Source organism: Marmota marmota, unplaced genomic scaffold (genome assembly GCF_001458135.2).
Source record: "Marmota marmota marmota unplaced genomic scaffold, marMar, whole genome shotgun sequence".
Classification (NCBI taxonomy): domain Eukaryota; kingdom Metazoa; phylum Chordata; class Mammalia; order Rodentia; family Sciuridae; genus Marmota; species Marmota marmota.
Genome location: NW_025999941.1, coordinates 14657992 through 14677206, shown reverse-complemented (window position 1 = coordinate 14677206; position 19215 = coordinate 14657992). Strand labels below are relative to the sequence as shown.

At 40.6% G+C, this 19215-nt stretch overlaps 1 protein-coding gene and 1 long non-coding RNA gene across 3 annotated transcripts in view; one reads left to right on the top strand and one right to left on the bottom strand.

The window, feature by feature from the left end:
• The window catches only part of Ptprg (protein tyrosine phosphatase receptor type G), a 708054-nt gene that overhangs the window by 458098 nt on the left and 230741 nt on the right, over positions 1-19215 (bottom strand). The gene's annotated exons all lie outside the window — the stretch shown is intronic.
• On the top strand, positions 1274-16722 carry LOC125616266. Its single transcript, XR_007346894.1, has 3 exons — positions 1274-1413; positions 14038-14047; positions 16713-16722. It is a non-coding gene; the product is annotated as an uncharacterized LOC125616266 (long non-coding RNA).

The following is a 19215-nucleotide window of genomic DNA, read 5'->3' as shown; positions in this document are numbered from 1 at the left end:
CCACAGAAGTAAACGAATAAAAATGCAACCTGGTTTCTCAGGCAGAATTAACAAGTTCATCTATAAATATGACAAGTCTTTTCTGCAAAAAAAGCCTGGAAAATGTCTTAAACTAACTCAACAGGAGACTGGTTTGCAAAAATTATTCAAGGTCTCTGAATCAAATCTCATAATTAGCAACCAATTTTTCTCCATCATTGTATCACTGATATTTATCATTGGAGCATTTGCTGGACAGATATTTCTAAAAAACATAAATGTTTCTCTGTTATCAATTCCTCTATACATTGTGAATCTACATACACTCTACCTGCATGAAGAATAGGTACTTTACCTTAAGAGCTAACCCTACCAAATAAAAATACTACAAATAGCCATAATAATCTCTCAAAAGTTTTCTCTCGCTGTGTTAAGATAAAATTAATTTCATTTTTTAAAATTACAGACATCATAAACCAAATATTCCTGCCATGATTAAGTTCTACTCGCTCCTCTGCACTGGAAAAAACAATTTCACTCACCAAAAATCCCTTTGAAACTGATTCATTAACTCTGGCTTCATCAATTTCCCAATGCAACCAACTTTGGGATAAAAAGTACATGTAAAGTGCATGCCTATAATCCCAGCTCCTTGGGAGGCTAAGGCAGGAGGGTGGCAGGTTTGAGGTTGGCCTCAGCAACTTAACAAGACTTTGTCTCAAAATAAAAAAAAAAAAAAAACGAACTGGGGCTGTAACTCAGTGGTAGAGTGTCCCTGGGTTCAACCCCCAGTACTGGGGGGAAAAATAACAAAAGCCATATAATGGGTTGGGGTGGATGGTGGTAAATACCCTTAGAGACTGAAAGCTCTCAGGAATTCTTAACTAGGGATTGTAGCACAAGGACTATCAAAGGGATGCTATCCCGAACAGCATCAGAGAATGGATGGCTCCCTTCCTCTTCACTGTCCACAGAAGCAAAAAACATATTCTCAAGCACCGTTAGCCTTGGAAAATTCCGTCTCAAAACGAATATTCCTTTCCTGTGACTCCTTCTATGGGGAAGGTCTGAAGAGGCTGTGACTGAGAAAAGTCTCCTACTGTGTGTGGCTGGAAGAGCAATACATCTGACTCAAAGGGTAAAAAGGTTGCTACACTAAGGACCAGCAACTACTTTTGCACCAAAAATATCCTGTTCATGGCCATGTGAAAATAGTTTCACAATGGAAAATTCCTCTTTGCTTCAGTTGGCAAGGAAATCTCTGGACGATGAGAATGTTCAGGAATATAATGCTCTCAAAGATGTCCCTCCTTTCCTTCAAGTGTCTGATTTATTTTTTCTTGTCCATTTGGTTTTTCCAAACAAGAAGGATCCCTGTGAAGACAGAATTTCTTTTTTTTTTCTTTTCCCCTTCCCCTTTTCTACAGAAGATTGGTGTTCTGCATTCACAACCAGGACTGGCTCCGGATGCTTCCACTAGTGGGCTATTGTGAAGAAAGTTCAGGGGCAATGCTGACTTGTGAGTCTTCCTTAATGAAAAAGTTAAATCTAAACTCAGGGATGAGAAAGAAAATAATTCTCTTAACATCAAACTGAGGTTCCTCTGGGGCCAGAATTATCTTCAGGCCAGAATTATCTTCAGGCCTGCTTCTACTTTTTCCAATTATAACATGAAAGTCAATCTCTCTATTTCACATTTGGGAATGTGGGAGGAAAGACAAGAGGTGAAACAATAAAAAACAGGCCACGAAGTCAAAGAAACAGAACTGAAGGGACAAGAATTTGGCCTTGCAGGAGCTGTTCCACAAACAAAACTCAGTGAGCAAAGTCATAATGCTTCCAGAAAGAACATAAGAGATTCCCTTTTTGGCTCTGCCTCTTCATTTTAAGCACATAGGCAAGTTGCTTCACCTCTCTGGACCACAGTTACCTAAACCCAGGGAGATAAAGGAGTAAGACACAGACTAAGGTATGTTCCAGAGGCAGTCCAATTACGGGGTCACAGCCCTGCACTGACTAGGTAGCACCTGCCCAGTTCAACTTACAAAATCTCCAGGTGACTCTTTACTCCTCTGGACAGTGTAGAAAATCTCAGCCCGATTTTCCAGAAGAATGTTTGCTGTCGCTGTCATCGTTAAATGTGTCATGGCTCATACGGCTGTTCATGAATCTCCCTCACAGCTCATGACTTACTGCTCTTCATACCTCCTTAACCTGTCTATCCTTCTCTTAACTCTTTTCCTCTTTATTGTACCCTTCGGGTCATCCTAGCTTTCCCTCATTGCCTTTATAATTCATAGCATGTCACTTATCATTTTAGCCCCAGTTTTCTGGCATGCAACTGGGAAGCAAAAAGCCTACCCATGATCCAGGATGACATCATGTAAAACAATTCTTCTGCCAACCTAGGAAGGTCATGAAGACAAGAACTGGTCACAGCGAGTATGATTTTTTGTTGTTGTTGCTATTATTTACTGTCAGAAATGTTGACAAAGTAGCAGCTACCAATAGTTAGAACAAATGAACACTGAAATGAAGATTGCATACATACAGGCATGGTGGTGCATACCTGTAATCCTAGCGGCTAAGGAGGCTGAGACAGGAGGATCTCAAGTTCAAAGCCAGCATCAGCAATGGCAAGGTGGTAAGCAACTAAGTGAAACCCTGTCTCTAAATAAAATACAAAATAGAACTGGGGATGTGGCTCAGTGGTTGAGTACCCCCGAGTTCAATCCCTGGTATCCAAAATTAAAATTAAATTTAAAAGCCTGATTAAGGATAGCCGTATTTGAAATACTTGATATAGGGAACAGAATAATCCCATAAATATTCCCAGAGAATCAAAACATATCAAGTTGAATAAAGGTGTTAGAGGTAACAAGTACTTAAGTTCTCTAGAGTGTCCAAGGGACCCCAAGAAATTCCACTCACATACACTTTTCCATCACGATAACAGGTAGTGCAAAAAAAAAAAACCAGATCCACTGAAGATGAATATTGAGCCTGTAATCTGAACAATCCCCAGTGGTCAGGAGCCTCACTACTGAACTGTAAAATCTGCTTTTCCATTTTGATGACCACAGTGATTCAAGACCAATAAATAAATGTTTGATCACTTACAGCCCCAAGGACCAAAGGAACACAGGAATGAAAAATAAAAATGGAGTGTTTTCTACCAGGATGGGTGATTTTATATGTCAACTTGACTGGGCCCTGGGGTACCCAGGTATTTGGTATAAACAGTATGTGTCAAGGTGTTTCTGGATGAGATAGCATTTGAACTGGTGGCTGAATAAAGCAAATGTAGGTAGGCATTGTCCGATTTCCTAATGTCCAGAATTAAGTAAAAAGGTAGAGAAAGGAAAAATTCACCTTCTCTCTACCTGAGTATGATTTTTGTTGTTGTTGCTATTGGTCTTCTTGGGCATTGGTCTTCTTGGGACTTCAAATTCAGATAAGAACCTACAACTGGCTCTCCCATACGTTCACTTTGAGGATGGCAGATTTGGGACTTCTCAGCCTCCATAATCACATGAGACAATTTCCTACAGACCTAGTATCCCTTAGCCAAAATGTGTGGGAACAGATGTGTTTAAGATTTTTGAATTTTTTTCTTTTTCAAACTCTGGAATATTTGCAAGTACATAATTAGATATCTTAGGGATGAAACCTAAGTCCTAACATAGAAACATTTCTGCTTTATCTGGACCTTGCACACATAGCCTGAAGGTAATTTTATGTAATATCCTTAATAATTTTCTTACATAAAGCAATATCATGGTGTGGAATTTTCCACTTGGGGTACCATATCAATGTTCAAAATTTTGAGATTTTTGGAGCATTTCAGATTTGGGATTTTTTGATCAGGGTTGCTTAACCTGAACAATAAATTTCTTTGCTAATTTTGTTTCTCTGGCTAATGCAGCTGCTAAGATCTCAAGTGAATGAGTCATCATTTCATACTTTTTAATTGGTCACACTAAACATTATTTCTTAATCTGTTCTTTTGCCTTATTACTAAAAAAACATGATACATTAAAAATATGAATCAGCATTTCCTTAAAATCTATTATTCACATTTTCTCAATTATATAATTTTCTCAATTTGCAGTAGCTGGAATAAAAATCCAAATAAGATTTATGCATGATGATAAATCAATGTGTTCTTCAATCCCTTAACCCAAAAGTTCCCTTTTTATCTTCTTATACCCCCGTTGTTTTGTGAAGCTTCCCATGTTCAGGATTTTGCCAGTTTACTTAATTGCCTGCCCATCCTATCAATAAACATGTTACCATTTTATTTTCGGTTAATTTGTAAGATTCAGAAGCTGGATCAGACCATGCACATTTTGTTGGCAGAACTATTTAACAGATAATGTTGAAGATTTCTATCAGGAAATATGTAAGATCCATATACATTTCCCTAGTGGTGACACTAGTGACTCTTAATGATTTTCGCCATAATAGTTACAAAACTATGTAGCTTTCAGTGCTACCTCTCCCCAGTTCACTGAAAACTCCATGATGATTAGCTGCTACTAATCCCTAAAAAACTCACATGGAGGGGCTGGGGCTTAGTGGTAGAGCATGTGCCTAGCATGTGTGAAGCACTGGGTTTGATCCTCAGCACCACATCCAAATTCCTCAATAGGACACCCATAGCACAAAAGTTAATAACTAGAATCAACAAATGGGACTTACTCAAACTAAAAAGTTTTTTCTCAGCAAAAGAAACAATAAGAGAGGTAAATAGGGAGCCTACACCCTGGGAACAAATCTTTACTCCTCACACTTCAGATAGAGCCCTAATATCCAGAGTATACAAAGAACTCAAAAAATTAGACAATAAGAGAACAAACAACCCAATCAACAAATGGGCCAAGGACCTGAACAGACACTTCTCAGAGGAGGACATACAGTCAATCAACAAGTACATGAAAAAATGCTCACCATCTCTAGCTGTCAGAGAAATGCAAATCAAAACCACCCTAAGATACCATCTCACTCCAGTAAGATTGGCAGCCATTATGAAGTCAAACAACAACAAGTGCTGGCGAGGATGTGGGGAAAAGGGTACACTTGTACATTGCTGGTGGGACTGCAGATTGGTGCAGCCAATTTGGAAAGCAGTATGGAGATTTCTTGGAAAGCTGGGAATGGAGCCACCATTTGACCCAGCTATTCCCCTTCTTGGTCTATTCCCTAAAGACCTAAAAAGAGCATGCTACAGGGACACTGCTACATCGATGTTCATAGCAGCACAGTTCACAATAGCAAGACTGTGGAACCAACCTAGATGCCCTTCAATAGACGAATGGATAAAAAAAATGTGGCATTTATACACAATGGAGTATTACTCTGCATTAAAAAATGACAAAATCATAGAATTTACAGGGAAATGGATGGCATTAGAGCAGATTATGCTAAGTGAAGCTAGCCAATCCCTAAAAAACAAATGCCAAATGTCTTCTTTGATATAAGGAGAGTAACTAAGAACAGAGTAGGGACGAAGAGCAGGAGAAGAAGATTAACATTTAACAGGGATGAGAGGTGGGAGGGAAAGGGAGAGAGAAGGGAAATTGCATGGTAATGGAAGGAGACCCTCAGGGTTATACAGTGGAGGGGGGAGGATGGGAAAGGCAGCGGAGCACAACAGACACTAGTATGGCAATATGTAAATCAATGGATGTGTAACTGATGTGATTCTGCAATCTGTGTATGGGGTGAAAGTGGGAGTTCATAACCCACTTGAATCAAAGTGTGGGATATGATATGTCAAAAAATTTGTAATGTTTTGAACAACCCACAATAAAAAATTAAAAATTAAAAAAAAATAAGTAAAACAAAGGTGTTATATCCATCTACAACTTAAAAAAATATCTATTTAAAATAAACTCACATAGAAATAAAATTTCTTGGTTGCTGGTATATTCATAATCACCTGCCTGATTTATATTGCAGATCAGCTTGGACCATTATGAAATTCATGCCCATATTTTCGTCCTTGCTCATCCTAAATTGATATTGCATTGTTCTTGTTTTTTGGGGTATTACAACACTGTCAAAAAAATTCATCAGAATTCAGTTTCCTTTCCTGACAGCAATAAAGTCTTTTTTTCCATGATGCTCAGAGGATTTGCTTGTTTTTGCCTTTTGTTAATGATCCATCCCTCCACTATACTGTCTCAGAAGTGATATGAGATGATTTTCTGAGGAATACAATAAACCTTTCCATGTAGATTTCAAGGACTTTTATTTCAGCTGGGTGCAGTAATCCCAGTGACTCAGGAGGCTGAGGTAGGAGGATTTGAAGTTCTAGGCCAGTCTTAGCAACTTATCAAGAACCTAAGCAACTTAGTGAAACTCTATCTCAAAATAAAAAATAAAAAGGGCTAGGCACCCTGATAGTGCCAACTATCTTGTGGGGCTATCAGTGGTTTAGCACCTTTGGGTTCAAACCCCACCCCCAGAAAAAGACTTTTATGTCAATCAGGTTTTCTTAGGGTATTATTATTATTATTTCCTGTTTATTTTCAAGTTTTTTCTTTTGAATAGTCTTATTGCACCTATTTTCTCTTTGATTATTAAAATAATCCATCATAGTTGGGTGTGGTGGCATAGACCTATAGGGTGCTTACCTAGCACATGTGAGGTACTGGGTTCAATCTTCAGCACTCCATAAAAAATAGTAAATAAAAATGTTAGTAAAAAAGAATAAAAATAAAATGGTTGGGATGTAGCTCACTTATGCAGTGTATATACCATCAAAATTAGAGAGACAGGGAGAGGAAACAGAAAAAGGAAATTATACCTGTTTGCTCTACTGTTATTTTCTTTTTCGGGGGTATGGGGTGCAGATTGAACCCAGGGGTGGTCTACCCCTGGGCAACATTCCAGACCTTTTAGTTTTTTGAGACAGGGTCTTACCAAGTTGCTGAGGCTGGTCTCAGATTCTCTCCTGCCTCAGCCTCCTGAGTCACAGGGACTATAGACATAAGCTACTGAACCATTTCCTTGACTTTTCTTATAGTAGTGCTACTGTTGGAATCTAAATTGTCCCCAGTAGGCCCATGTATTAAAGACCCGGCCCCCAGCTTGACACTATCGGGAGGCGGTGAGGCCTTAGAACATCTGGAGGCTCATCCTCAAAGACAATAATGAGACCCCAACCCCTTCCAATCTCCTTGTTTCACTTCAGGCCAGCACAAATGAGCAGCTTCCCCACTAAAGTGGGCTTTACCACAGGTCCCCAAACAATGAAGCCAACAACCCACAGACCGAACCTCCAAAACTGTGCACCAGAATGCACCATGCCTCTTTATATGCTGATTATCTCAAGTATTTTTTTAATATTTATTTTTTAGTTGTAGTTGGACACAATACGTTTTTATTTTACTTATCTATTTATTTATATACGTGGTGCTGAGGATCGAACCCACAATACCTTTTTACTTATCTATCTACCTATCTATCTATCTATCTATCTATTTGTGGTGCTAAGGATGGAACCCAGGGCCTCTCCCATGTTAGATGAATGCTCCATGGCTGAATCATAACCTCCAGCCCCCAATCTCAAGTATTTTATTATTGTAATGGAAAAATTACTAACACAATTACCACTTGTGTTTACTTCCTTTTGTGACTTTTTTTTCAAGTTTACTCTTCACTTTCTAAAATTGTTTCCTTTTATTTCTCTGCCTTGCCTGAATTTTTTTTTTTGGGGGGGGTCTCTTCACTTCTCTAAGACTAATATATCAGGGAATGTAGCTTTCAACTCTAAGAGACTGCTTCTTTATAAGAGCTTTGTTGGGGGTCCAATTAGAATCCTTTTCTTCTGTTCAAGGTAATGTAAAACAAACATTGCAAAACAACTGCTGAACCTGCAAACATCTACATCTGCATTTTCATAAAATGATTCTAACACCTGTGACCTTCTGCTTTCACAAATGTCTCAACACCATTCTTGACAGAACCCTCCCTTCCCTGGACCCTGAGCCTCCATCTAAAGGTTCAGTTGGGGTTTAACTCCCAACAGTTCCTGCTGGGTGGGGTGTTTTGCCTTAGAAGGGAAATTCAGTTTGTTAGTTTAGAAATGGGGGAACCCTGGCATCAGCAAACCTTGCTGTATACCACAGACAGTCTCCTTGCCCTGATCCAGGAACTTAGCATCCTGTGGAACCATTCCCAGTCTCAGACGAACATTCCATATGGGCACACCACACTTTCCCATGGGTGCCTGTAATCTGCAGCTGATCTGGGGGTGCAGGTCTTCTGTCTCTTCCCTCCAGGGATAATTCCACACAGTCCCATAGCTGTCTGTGATTTATCCCATCCACATGTACTGTGAGATGAACAGAGATACCTCATAATCCAGATTAAAAAAAAAAATTTAAATATGTCTTTAGTTGTTGATGGACCTTTATTTTATTTATTTATATGCGGCGCTGAGAATCGAACCCAGTGCCTCACGCTTGCTAGGCAAGTGCTCTCCCACTGACCCACCACCCCATCCCCTCATGACCTAGTTGTATTGCAGATATGTTTGTGATTTTATAATTTAGCTTCCCTAGTTGTTTCAATTTTTTTTTTTAATGGAGGAATGTGAGATTGAAAAACTGTCACCAGGGCTGTTCTCTTTTCAGAAAACACTGACAACTCAAATTATAATGTTTCTCAAGACAAAACAATCAATTAAACATTTCATTTTTTTTAGAAATATTTAAAGGTACATTAAAAATGTCTCAACTGACTCCAAAAGGCAAAAAAAAAAAAACAAAAACACCACCTACCAATGTTTTCTGTGAAATTGTTCAAGAGCTTATTCCATGAAAAAAAAAAATGTTAGTGATTGAAATAAAAGCATTACTTTTATTTCACATTATCAATAGCTGTTTGTAAATATATCCCCAAATAGACACATAAGGAAATTGATCACTGAAAACACTAACTACAACAAGCTTCTTACCATTAAATTTAAATATCTCTACTCCAAAAGCTGCATTTCGATGAGAATTTACAAGTGAATCTGTTCTTCCAGCACCACCACCCAAACTTCAAATCTGGTCACTCGTCCCCTCATCCTCAACCTGTCATCATCTCTCATTAGAATTACCAAAGAAACAACCCTCCACATCCCTTTTCAAACCATCTTCAAAAACTGTATAAGCAATCTGAATATATGAATTCATGGGGCAATTTCTGTGGGGAGAAGTTTTCCAAGGAGTTGTTGGTCCTCAAAACCTTCAGAACCAGGAAAGCTCACATGTTCAGTAAATGACCAATGGAGTCTGCCATTTGTTCTGCATTATGGATTCTGCTCAGGAATGTCAACCCACCAAAGCAGCCCGTCAACCTTCCTTCTCTGAACAGAGTAGCCTAGTTATTTAAACGTGACCTCAATATGCTCTCCACACAGATGTGGAAGCTTGGCAAAGATGATCTTGAAGTCACCTTAGAGACTTCACCAACAAGCTTAAAAGAGGTGTTCAGCCACCCACAAGGACACTTATGGGTTCTGCTCTTGACAGAATATCTTCAGGGGTTCCAGATGGCCAGTCGTCATCTGGATCTTAGGACATAAAACAGCCTAGCCTGAAATAAAAATGAATAGGATGAAAAGGCCCCTGTACAATTTCCAAAGACTAGTTAGGCTTCTATAGCAAATCACGATCCTGACCAGCTTTTTTCACTCCTGTATCTCCAGTGCCTATACCAGTGCCCAGCATGGACAGGAGCTTTATAAATATGTATTGGATGGCTGCATGGACCTCCCTTAACCTAATAAATTGTTACTGTATCTTTCATCTTGCTCAGTAATAACTGCAACCACAGAGCAATATGGTTCTCCATAAGCACTTGCAATAAAGAATGGATAAACTACTTTTGCTCAGTAAAACAAGGAAGGCCCATGATCTGGGTCCCAACAATCTTGCCACAATATAAGCTCGTATTCTCTGATTAGCTCAAATGAGAGGGGACACAGGGAAATGGTAATCCCCATCGTAATGTATTCCATCTCCAAGATTGCACTGGAAACAGGGTGGCAGCCGATAGAGACAGAAAAAATGAAACAATGAGATTTCTTTTAATACTAAACAAAACTAAATCTGGGAAAGCAGTAGCCATTATCTGCCTAATGAGCAGGCGGGTCGTAGAATCGGAATCTGAGGCCGACCTGCAGAGGGGAAAATGGACCACATTGAAAGCCAGGCAGATGTGACTTTAAATCCTGTCTCTACCACTGGCTAGTCTAAGCCTCAGCATCTTTATTTACAGTATAATACTATAAATTGCTAGTTCCCTAACAGTTGCCACCAGGGGTAAATGAGATCAGATATGCCAAGCACTCTTGTTATGTACCTGACAGAGAAGAGCCATGGAACAAAACGCATTTTCCCAAGCCCTTCCAGAAGAAAATTAATTTTCCCCTCACCCTAGACGAACAAAAAGAAGAAGAAAGTGAGACACGGGTAAAAAGCAATAGACACACCCTATAGGGGCACCCACATTTTTCTATATACTTTTTTCATGTTGCTTATGGATGAGGCACCCCAGGTATCTAATCCCAATTTTCTAGAATTGTGAGCAACCTTCTCTGTGACTCACATTTCCCTGGGGTCTGAGGAGACCTCAATAGCAGTTCTGAAGTTACAAAGAAAAACTCAAGTGGCGCTGGGGCTGAGGTTCAGAGGTAGAATGCTTGCCTAGCATGTGGGAGGCCCTGGGTTCAATCCTCAGCACTTCATATAAATCAATCAATCAATCAATCGCAAGCAGAAACTGTGTGTTTATTAGAGACACTGTACACCAGCAAGGTCATATACCAACAATGCAAATGACCATTACACTTAGGTCTCCTGGTAGATTTCACATAAGCTGTCTGGGGTGGAAACAGTCAAAGTCCATCCCTCAGTTTGATAATTTATTGAACAGTTACTGAGTAGTTGCTCTTAACAAAGAAGATATGGGGTCTGGTTCAATTACTGCTCCTCCACTAACGAGTTGTATGACTTTCAACAGGTCCTTAACTTAGTGCACTTGAATGTCATTGCTTTAAATATAGTATCTGACGTTTCTATAAGAACTGAAGTAATACGGGCTGGGGCTGGAGTTCAGTGACAATGTGTGAGGCATTGGCTTTGATCCTCAGCACCACATAAAAAAGTAAATAAAATAAAGGCATGCTGTCCATCTATAGCTATAAATTTTTTTTAAAAAAAAAGTAATACATGAAGAGGGCATGTTACAGCAACATATAAATGGAACATACAGAACCTTCCTTGGAACATGGACTTTGCTTCTTGTGCCACATGAGAAAAGTAATAACTGTTTCATCTTAGGTCTACTAGGCTAAGTCAAACAAGATGTTCCATGGGAGGAACCAGGAACACAGTACGCATTCAATAAATGCCTACTATTGGTGCTGGAAGTATAACCCAATCAAATACTGCGTGATAAAAATGCATGCTCAGTATGTACAGAGCCCTGGGTTTGATTCTCAGCACCAAACGCCCTCCCCAAAATAAAATAAAAATAAATAAATAGCTACTATTACTATAACTACCATGATTATAGGCATCCAGAACTCTTCATACCAGGATAGCTAAAAACCAAAAAACAAAACAAAACAAACAAACAAAAAAACAACGTAAACCCCTCCACACATAGAAAAACACAAATAAGACTTTATTTCTTGGGCTGGGGTTGTGGCTCAGTGGTAGAGCGCTCACCTATCATTTGTGAGGCCCTGGGTATGATCCTCAGCACCACATATAAATAAATAAAGATATTGTGTCCAACTAAAAAATAAATATTTAAAAAAAAAGATTTTACTTCTTAAATTCCATAGTGTCTCTGTAGCCTCAGACCCTATCCTTTACCAGGAAGTGGAGACAAACACAAAATCCCATACTAGAAAAAAATTCCCTATTCCACCTCACTCAACTGTCCAAGTACCTCCAGACACTGGTCTTTGCTGAACAGTAATTGGCGGAAACCTGTTTCAGATCATCTAAGCAATTATTCATTACCTGTAACAACATTAGTTATGGAAGTTAAAATTTAAATGTCACCATAAATCACAGGGGCAGCTCTACAGATCCTACAGGCAATTATGCACATTTAAGTAAATCCAGGATCCTAAACCAGTAGGTCCACGTTAAATATTCGTCAAACCAGCAAAACAGCTGTTCACAGCATCCTTGTCCACCTGGGTGTCCTCCAACACTTCCCACGCTCCTTGCACATCTTTGAAGGAACTCACAGATGAGTCAACATGGGGAGAGTGGGAATGAGGAAAGCCCTGAGAGTGCTTGTACTTCTTTAAAGATTTGGATGCCAGCTGGTGATGAAGTTCAGTGGTGGGGCACTTGCCTTGCATACAAGAGGCCCTTGGTTCTACCCCTAGTATTTCGAAGAAAACAAACAAAACCCACAAAGGCCAGGGAACATTTTGCTAATCTTGCCATCCCCACTTTGAAAAGAAGCTGGAACTATCTGGAATCCTACGGAAATGTAATGACAAGTCTGAATTTAAATTGGTATACACAGGCACCCCATATCTATTCGGAAAGAGCCACAGGCTCCACTATGGAAAGCAACTAAGTCGGTCACTAGGAGGCAACATGAAATTTAGTAACAAATCTGAGCTTCAACTGGCGAGTTTTCATTGTACTGCTAAAAGGTACATATCCATTTTGAATAATCTTCAACCTGTGTAAAAGGCTATTAGGTATAAAAGAAAAATTGGCCATGCCCTGAAAAGATGGAGAATAAATATTTGCTGAACGGCAGGCAGACGGATTGACAAAGGGTAGGAGATGCATGAGTGCCAGCAACTATTGCTCAATTACCCCCGAGACAATAAATCTAAAATCATGGTTTTGACGTGCTGAAAACAACCAACTGCAGCTACCAGAAAGAAGGTGCCAGAAAATCTGTTCTTTGTAGCAAGGATGTGCTATATCAGGTAACAAGTATCTCTTCATTGGGCAAAACCACACATCTATCTGCAAACCTGTTATATCCTAGCAATTTTCCCTCCTGAGATGCTGAAGACAGGTCTGTGGTTCTCCCCCCGTGCCCCCCCCCCGCCATGTCCTCAAGCACATTTGGTAATAAAAGCCTTTTTTGAAGATGGGCCGACTAATAAATTAAATTATTTCTGTTATGCCACAACTAATGGAGAGAAAGCACAGAGCTCAAGATGAACAATAATCGAAACCGTTAGATCTGATTTGTAACCTAATGATATTCTCGTACTGGCACAGGAACAAAAACAAAACCCAAGCTATAATAACAGGCAAGGTGTGCTGTCAGCACTATTGAAGGAGTTTTTTATATTTTAAGCCTGTGGGAATTTGGAAAAGGTCCATGGCACCATTTTCTCCCTTACCTGACTGACACGGCTGATTACACCTTTAAATTAACACTAATGATATATATTGCCTTTGTTAATCAGAATATGAAAGCACAAGTTGTGGTTTTATTTTAAAAGGAAAGAAGATGATCACTGAATACTCAGCACAGGCATGATTGACAATTAGTGGTGGTCCAGTGGAGGGTGGGCTCTGTGACCCTAGACATGATGGATTCATTTCTCACGTCGCTGCCCATTCTGGCTCCTCTCCGTCTTCTGGCTGAAGAGCAGATAGAAGAGTCAGCTTGCCTGCTGTCTAGGTCAGATTTCTGCTGGGATAATGCAGTGTGGCCAAAATGAATGGGCAAAGAAAAAAACAACATTGGTAGTGGACAAAAAGCGACATTTATTTCTTGCTCGCCAGTATTTGGATACGCTGGGGTGATTGACAGCTGTGCTACAGGCTGGGTCCTGGAAATTCCACATCTCTCTCATTCTGGGACCAGCAGCTACCAGGGACCCTAAGTCATGGTCTTCTCATGGCAGGTAGCAGAAGCAGAGAGGCTGAGTCAAGCCAAGAAAGCACGTTGGAGCTCTCTCTTCATATACCTTCCACAACTTTCCACTGACTAAAGAGAATCACAGAACCCAGTCCAAGGTCAACAGGGCAGGAAAATGTCCTCAGTAGGCCCAGGTGAGAGGAATGGCACAGTCATCCAATAAGGGAACCATAATAGGACTATTCCTGAGTGTCAAATCTACCCACCAGGTTCAGCACACCTTGGCTTCCAAATTCCTCCTAACCTACCCTCCTCTAATACTCCCCCATGCTTCACCACAGGTAGGCTAAGGAGGAGATGATTCTTGCAGATGATTCATGCAGGGGAGATGATTCTTTGGCGGGCAGGTGGCCAATCAGACACTCATTCTCCCTGCAGTGTCACCTTGATAGCGGAAGGTTAAGTAAAGCCCAACAGCCGCCCTCTTTGCAGTACCTTCTTGCGGATGGAGATCTCCATTCGTCATTGAATTGCTTACATTAAATTATAAGAAATGCCTGGTTCGTCCTGATTCTTTTCAGCTGGTCTCTGTTACTCTGTCATCAAAGGCCCAGCGAAAGCAACTGAATTTCTGCTTGGAGAAGGAGACAGGAGTTGGGGCAGGAAGTCGGGTGGGCAGCCAAACCCAAGAACCTGCCTTCTAGTGGCTTTGCATCATCTACAAACTGCTGCTTTTACTGAGATCACATTCCTACAGAGGAGATGAAGAGATTTTTACGAATGTTCAATGAGGCACCCCTGGGTGCTGCTACTTCCTATAGAGCACCAAAAGGGAAGTTATTTCCTTAGGCTTGTTATTCCTTTCTTATTCGTTTTTCTACAATCTTTCCTTAGTTGGGATTTTGATAACCGTCCAAGTGAATGATAGTCAGAATAATACTTCCAGACCTGTGCTCTGCTCCTAAATTACTCCCGCCTGTGGATCTCTTCCTCCACGATATCCGACCTGCACCTGAACTCACTGTGAGCCTACAAGCCAAAGGCCCCAGCCTCCCACACAGATGTCTTCCCTTGCTCCTCTCTGAGCCAATTGGATGGATTTTCTAATCTTCTGCAATCCCTGTAAAGTACACTCCCACATGTCACTGATTGCCTGGCCACAGCCAAGAGCCATATGAAGTGGACACAGAGCTCATGACCAGCTACAGAGGCTCATCAGGAGACAACTTGGCATCCCTGTGCACCTATCAGGTGGGCACGGATCCAATCCCAAGCAATACATCCCTGTTGGAAAGGAGGTGTGGGGGGAGAACTTCGTCCCTTCTTGCTGTTCCCTGAGGACATAACCTTGAAATCACCAGAGCGCAGAGTCTCATTGACTACACACCCCATCTAAGAGCTTCCATGGATCTCAAGTCCCAGTGAGTAAAATCTCAGTATTAAAATGTTTCCATTGCCTGGTCCACTCTTTTATTTCTAGTCCTATATCTTCTCTTCCCCATCATAGAAACAAAGAATAATGACATTAATGTCTTTTCAATCTTACAGTGTGCCAAATATCCTGCTGAGCACATCACATGATATTCACCTGGTGCTTCTGCCCCTCGGGGGTCTTCATCATAACAACCATTTTTTCAGAAATTTGTAAGAAAAGACTAGTTTCTCTCCCCATCAAGCCCCATGTTTTTCCACCATTGTTTGCAGGGTACTTTCTGTGTGTCAGATACTGTCACATCATATCATTTCCTCTTTCGGTTTCTTCCCCTAGTGGCCCCAGCCCCAATCCCTTCTAACTTCAGCTTGAAAAGAAAGTCCTTCCTTGGGGGATGAATGTCTCCCCTGAAGAGTCAGCAAAAGGCCACCAGCAGTCACATCTCCTTTGGGGATAATGCAATCATTTTTCTGTTCTATTCTGAGAGCCTGTCGTTCTGCTTACCAGCGCTAGGGTATATAATTCCACCTTATCCCAAATTTGACACTGCAGGACAATAGCTGCTGTCCATTTGCATTGTAACCCCCCTACCCCACCCCCAGGATGATAATGTGACACCACAGTTATGGAGCCTTTGCCAAATGAAAAATAATGAGCTAATGCTTTACGTGTGCTTCCATTGATTCCTACAATAACTCTATGGATTCCACTGAACCCATTCAGCTCGTAAAGAAACAAAGTGTGGCAAGGTTAAAGTCACCTGCTCCAAGTCACACCCCTCCCTCATAGGAAGCAAACACAGATTCAAAGCCGACAGAACCAGGAGAGAGAATGGAACATTCTAAAATGGTATATTACACCTCGGTCTTCATCAACAAAGACACAAAAGGTCTAGACTTTAAAGCACTTGGATCAAGAGGCTCCATTAGGAGTGGACCCAAGTCTTAAAGCCCTTTTCACTGCCAGATTTGAACAACAGGCTTGGTTTTAAGAATAGCCTTCACAGTGGTTCTCTTGCCAAGTTCCATGTGGGAGGGCAAGAAAGGGAGGAGTTTAATTCAGTATTATCTAGGCCAGAGGATCTGTGCCCAATGTACTATATGTTCCAAAGACTTCAGGCCTCACTTGATATCTGTGTTTTGTAACAAGGATCGTCTGTCCTATATAATAAAATCTGCTGTAAGGGCCAATATTGCATCATAAAATTTAAATGGCTCAAGGAAATTGATTCCTACTTGGATGGGTTATGATGAGGTGGATAACCTATTTTAGGATTCCCAAAGTGGACCAAGGTCCCATGAGAATTATCTTTCTTAGTGGGTACTGAGGATTGAACTCAGGGGTGCTCGAACACTGAGCCATATCCCCAGGCCTATTTTTTATTATTTTAGATAGAGACAAGGTCTCACTGAGTTGCTTAGCACCTTGCTTTTGCTGAGACTAGCTCTGAACTCGTGATCCTCCTGCCTCAGCCTCCCAACACGCTGGGATTACAGGTGTGCACCAACACACATGGCAAGAATTATCCTGATAGATGAAAAAAAGGTAGAGGTGTCCAAGTTGGAAAAAAGGTAGAAGCCACTTACAAAGCTCCCTAGAGGTTTCTGGTGAGATGGAAGATTTGAGAACCAGTCCATTCCAGTTCATACCACACCTTAACAGTGACTCTAAAACACATCCATTTATAAATAACCCAACAAATAAACAACAACAATAACAAATCCAATAGAGATTCTCAGAATTTTTAGCTTCTGCATCCAAAACTACCACTGATTTAAGTGAAGTAGTTTATTTTTATTTGGATTGACATGAAATAATACTATGTATTTATTGGGTTCAATGTTGCAATGTATATAACACGTAAGGATGAGATCAGGGTAATCAACGTATTCAATTTATACCCTTATCATTTTCTTTGCTGTGGCAACATTCAAAATCCTCTCTTATACCTCTTTGAAATATACAATGCATTATTATTAGGTAAAGTTATCCTCCTGTGCACTAGAAACACAAGAGCTTGTTCTTCCTAACAGTGACGTTGTACCTGTTGGCCAATCTCTCTCCATCTCCCCAGCCTTGGGTAACCATTACTCTACACTCGACTTCTCTGAGATTAACACCACCAATTTTGAAAAGCTGCAAACTGCGATTACTAGGTCACCTACATCACTTGGTCATACTGAAAGGTTGAGAGCTTTAGTCTGTTGAGAGCTCTGTTTGTTCAAAGCTATCAGGCCTGGGCCTGGAGAGGATGACACAAACTCTGGGAGCAGCAAGCACATTCTGAGGCAAGCAGCTTGCCCTTCAATAATCTGATAAACAGGCGTTAACAGCAGCAGCACAAGGACTGGATGCCTAAGCCTTCCAGACTTTGTTGAAGCAGAAGTCAGAGTGTTCCTCGCTCTACACAAGATCAAAAATGTCATCTCCCAGATAAAGTCACTCTCTGAGCCTCTTTGCAGAAAGGAAGGAAAGAAAGGGTTCGCTTATAAGAAAAGCATCAGTAGCCTCAAGACACACTTCAGAGTTTGAAAGGATAAACCATCATCTGGACAAGATTCAATGATTCATATATCTGCATACACACACACACACGTACACAAACACATACCAATCAATCACGATGCAAGATATGCAGTGGTGTGTGCATTTACAGGGTTTACGCACATGTATATAAGTGTATGCTACCAGGCATTTCCTGGAACTCAGATTACTTTAACCACTTTGTAGTTACAGGCTTAAAAAAAAAAAATTTTTTTTTTTTTTAAATGAAGAAAAACACAATCTAGTTAACCACTGGGACTTCTATTGATCAACTTTGTGACACAGAATTGATTACAAATTTCTGTATGATGAAAGAGGAATGGGAATAGAGTCAAGGAAAAACACACAGCTCTGGAGGTCAGATCCAAGTTCTGACAAGGTCACCGGCAAGCAAACACTCTGTCCCAGAGATAGTGTAGCAAACTGGAATAATGACAAGTAACTTTAATTGAGCTCTCCCTTTGCTTACAAGTCTGATGAATTTCAAAATGCACTGGTTTGCCAAGCCAGGGTCTCCCAGACCAGCAGTTCTCTCTTATTAGTCTTTGACAGACTTCCCATTTTCCCCCTGACCAATGGTATAACCTCTTTTGTCCCCAGGATGTACAAGTCACCTCAGAAATTAGAAAGTGATGCGCAGCCTATGCGATTCATTTTTTAAAATATTTTATTTAGAATAACTATTTTTTTTTTTTACTTTCTTATGTGGGGCTGAGGATCAAACCCAGTGCCTCACACATGCTAAGCAAGTGCTCTACCACTAAGCCACAACCCCAGCCCAGCCCAGCCCAGCCCACAATTCATTTTAATAGAAATTCAAACAGCTTTTCTTTTCCTTTTTCGAAACTCAAGATTCTGAAGTGTCCTCCCCGCACCATATGATCAATAACGTGAGTGCAGAAAATGAAGAATTTTTAAATAGCAAGATAAAAGGCAGGATCTCGTGTTCTCTGTTTATGAAGGGCCTGTTCTCTGAAGTGATAAAAGTTGGGGCCCTGCTGTGTTTTCACAGCAAAACTTGTATGACGTTCCCCCAGAACTTAGGAAAGGGCACACCAGCCACAGAGCATGAAACCTCATTTTCACCTCCGTTCATCTGATTTTCCTAAAATTACATCAACAGCAGAAATCAGATACATGGCAGCTCCTGGTTTTATCAGGACTTCTAAGAAGTAAAACTCTACTTTAGTATTTAAAGAATAATTACCACTCTGGGACTCAGCTTGTACATGCCCGCACAGGAACCTTGCTCTGTCACCCTGTGTTCCTTCACTAGCCCACAGATGTAATCGGCACAACTGACTCTACACTCTATCACATTTTTTAGACAATTAAAGGAGGGGGGAAATGATATTGATTAAGACGCCCTGTAAACCCAGAAGCGCATGCACGCCAACACACAC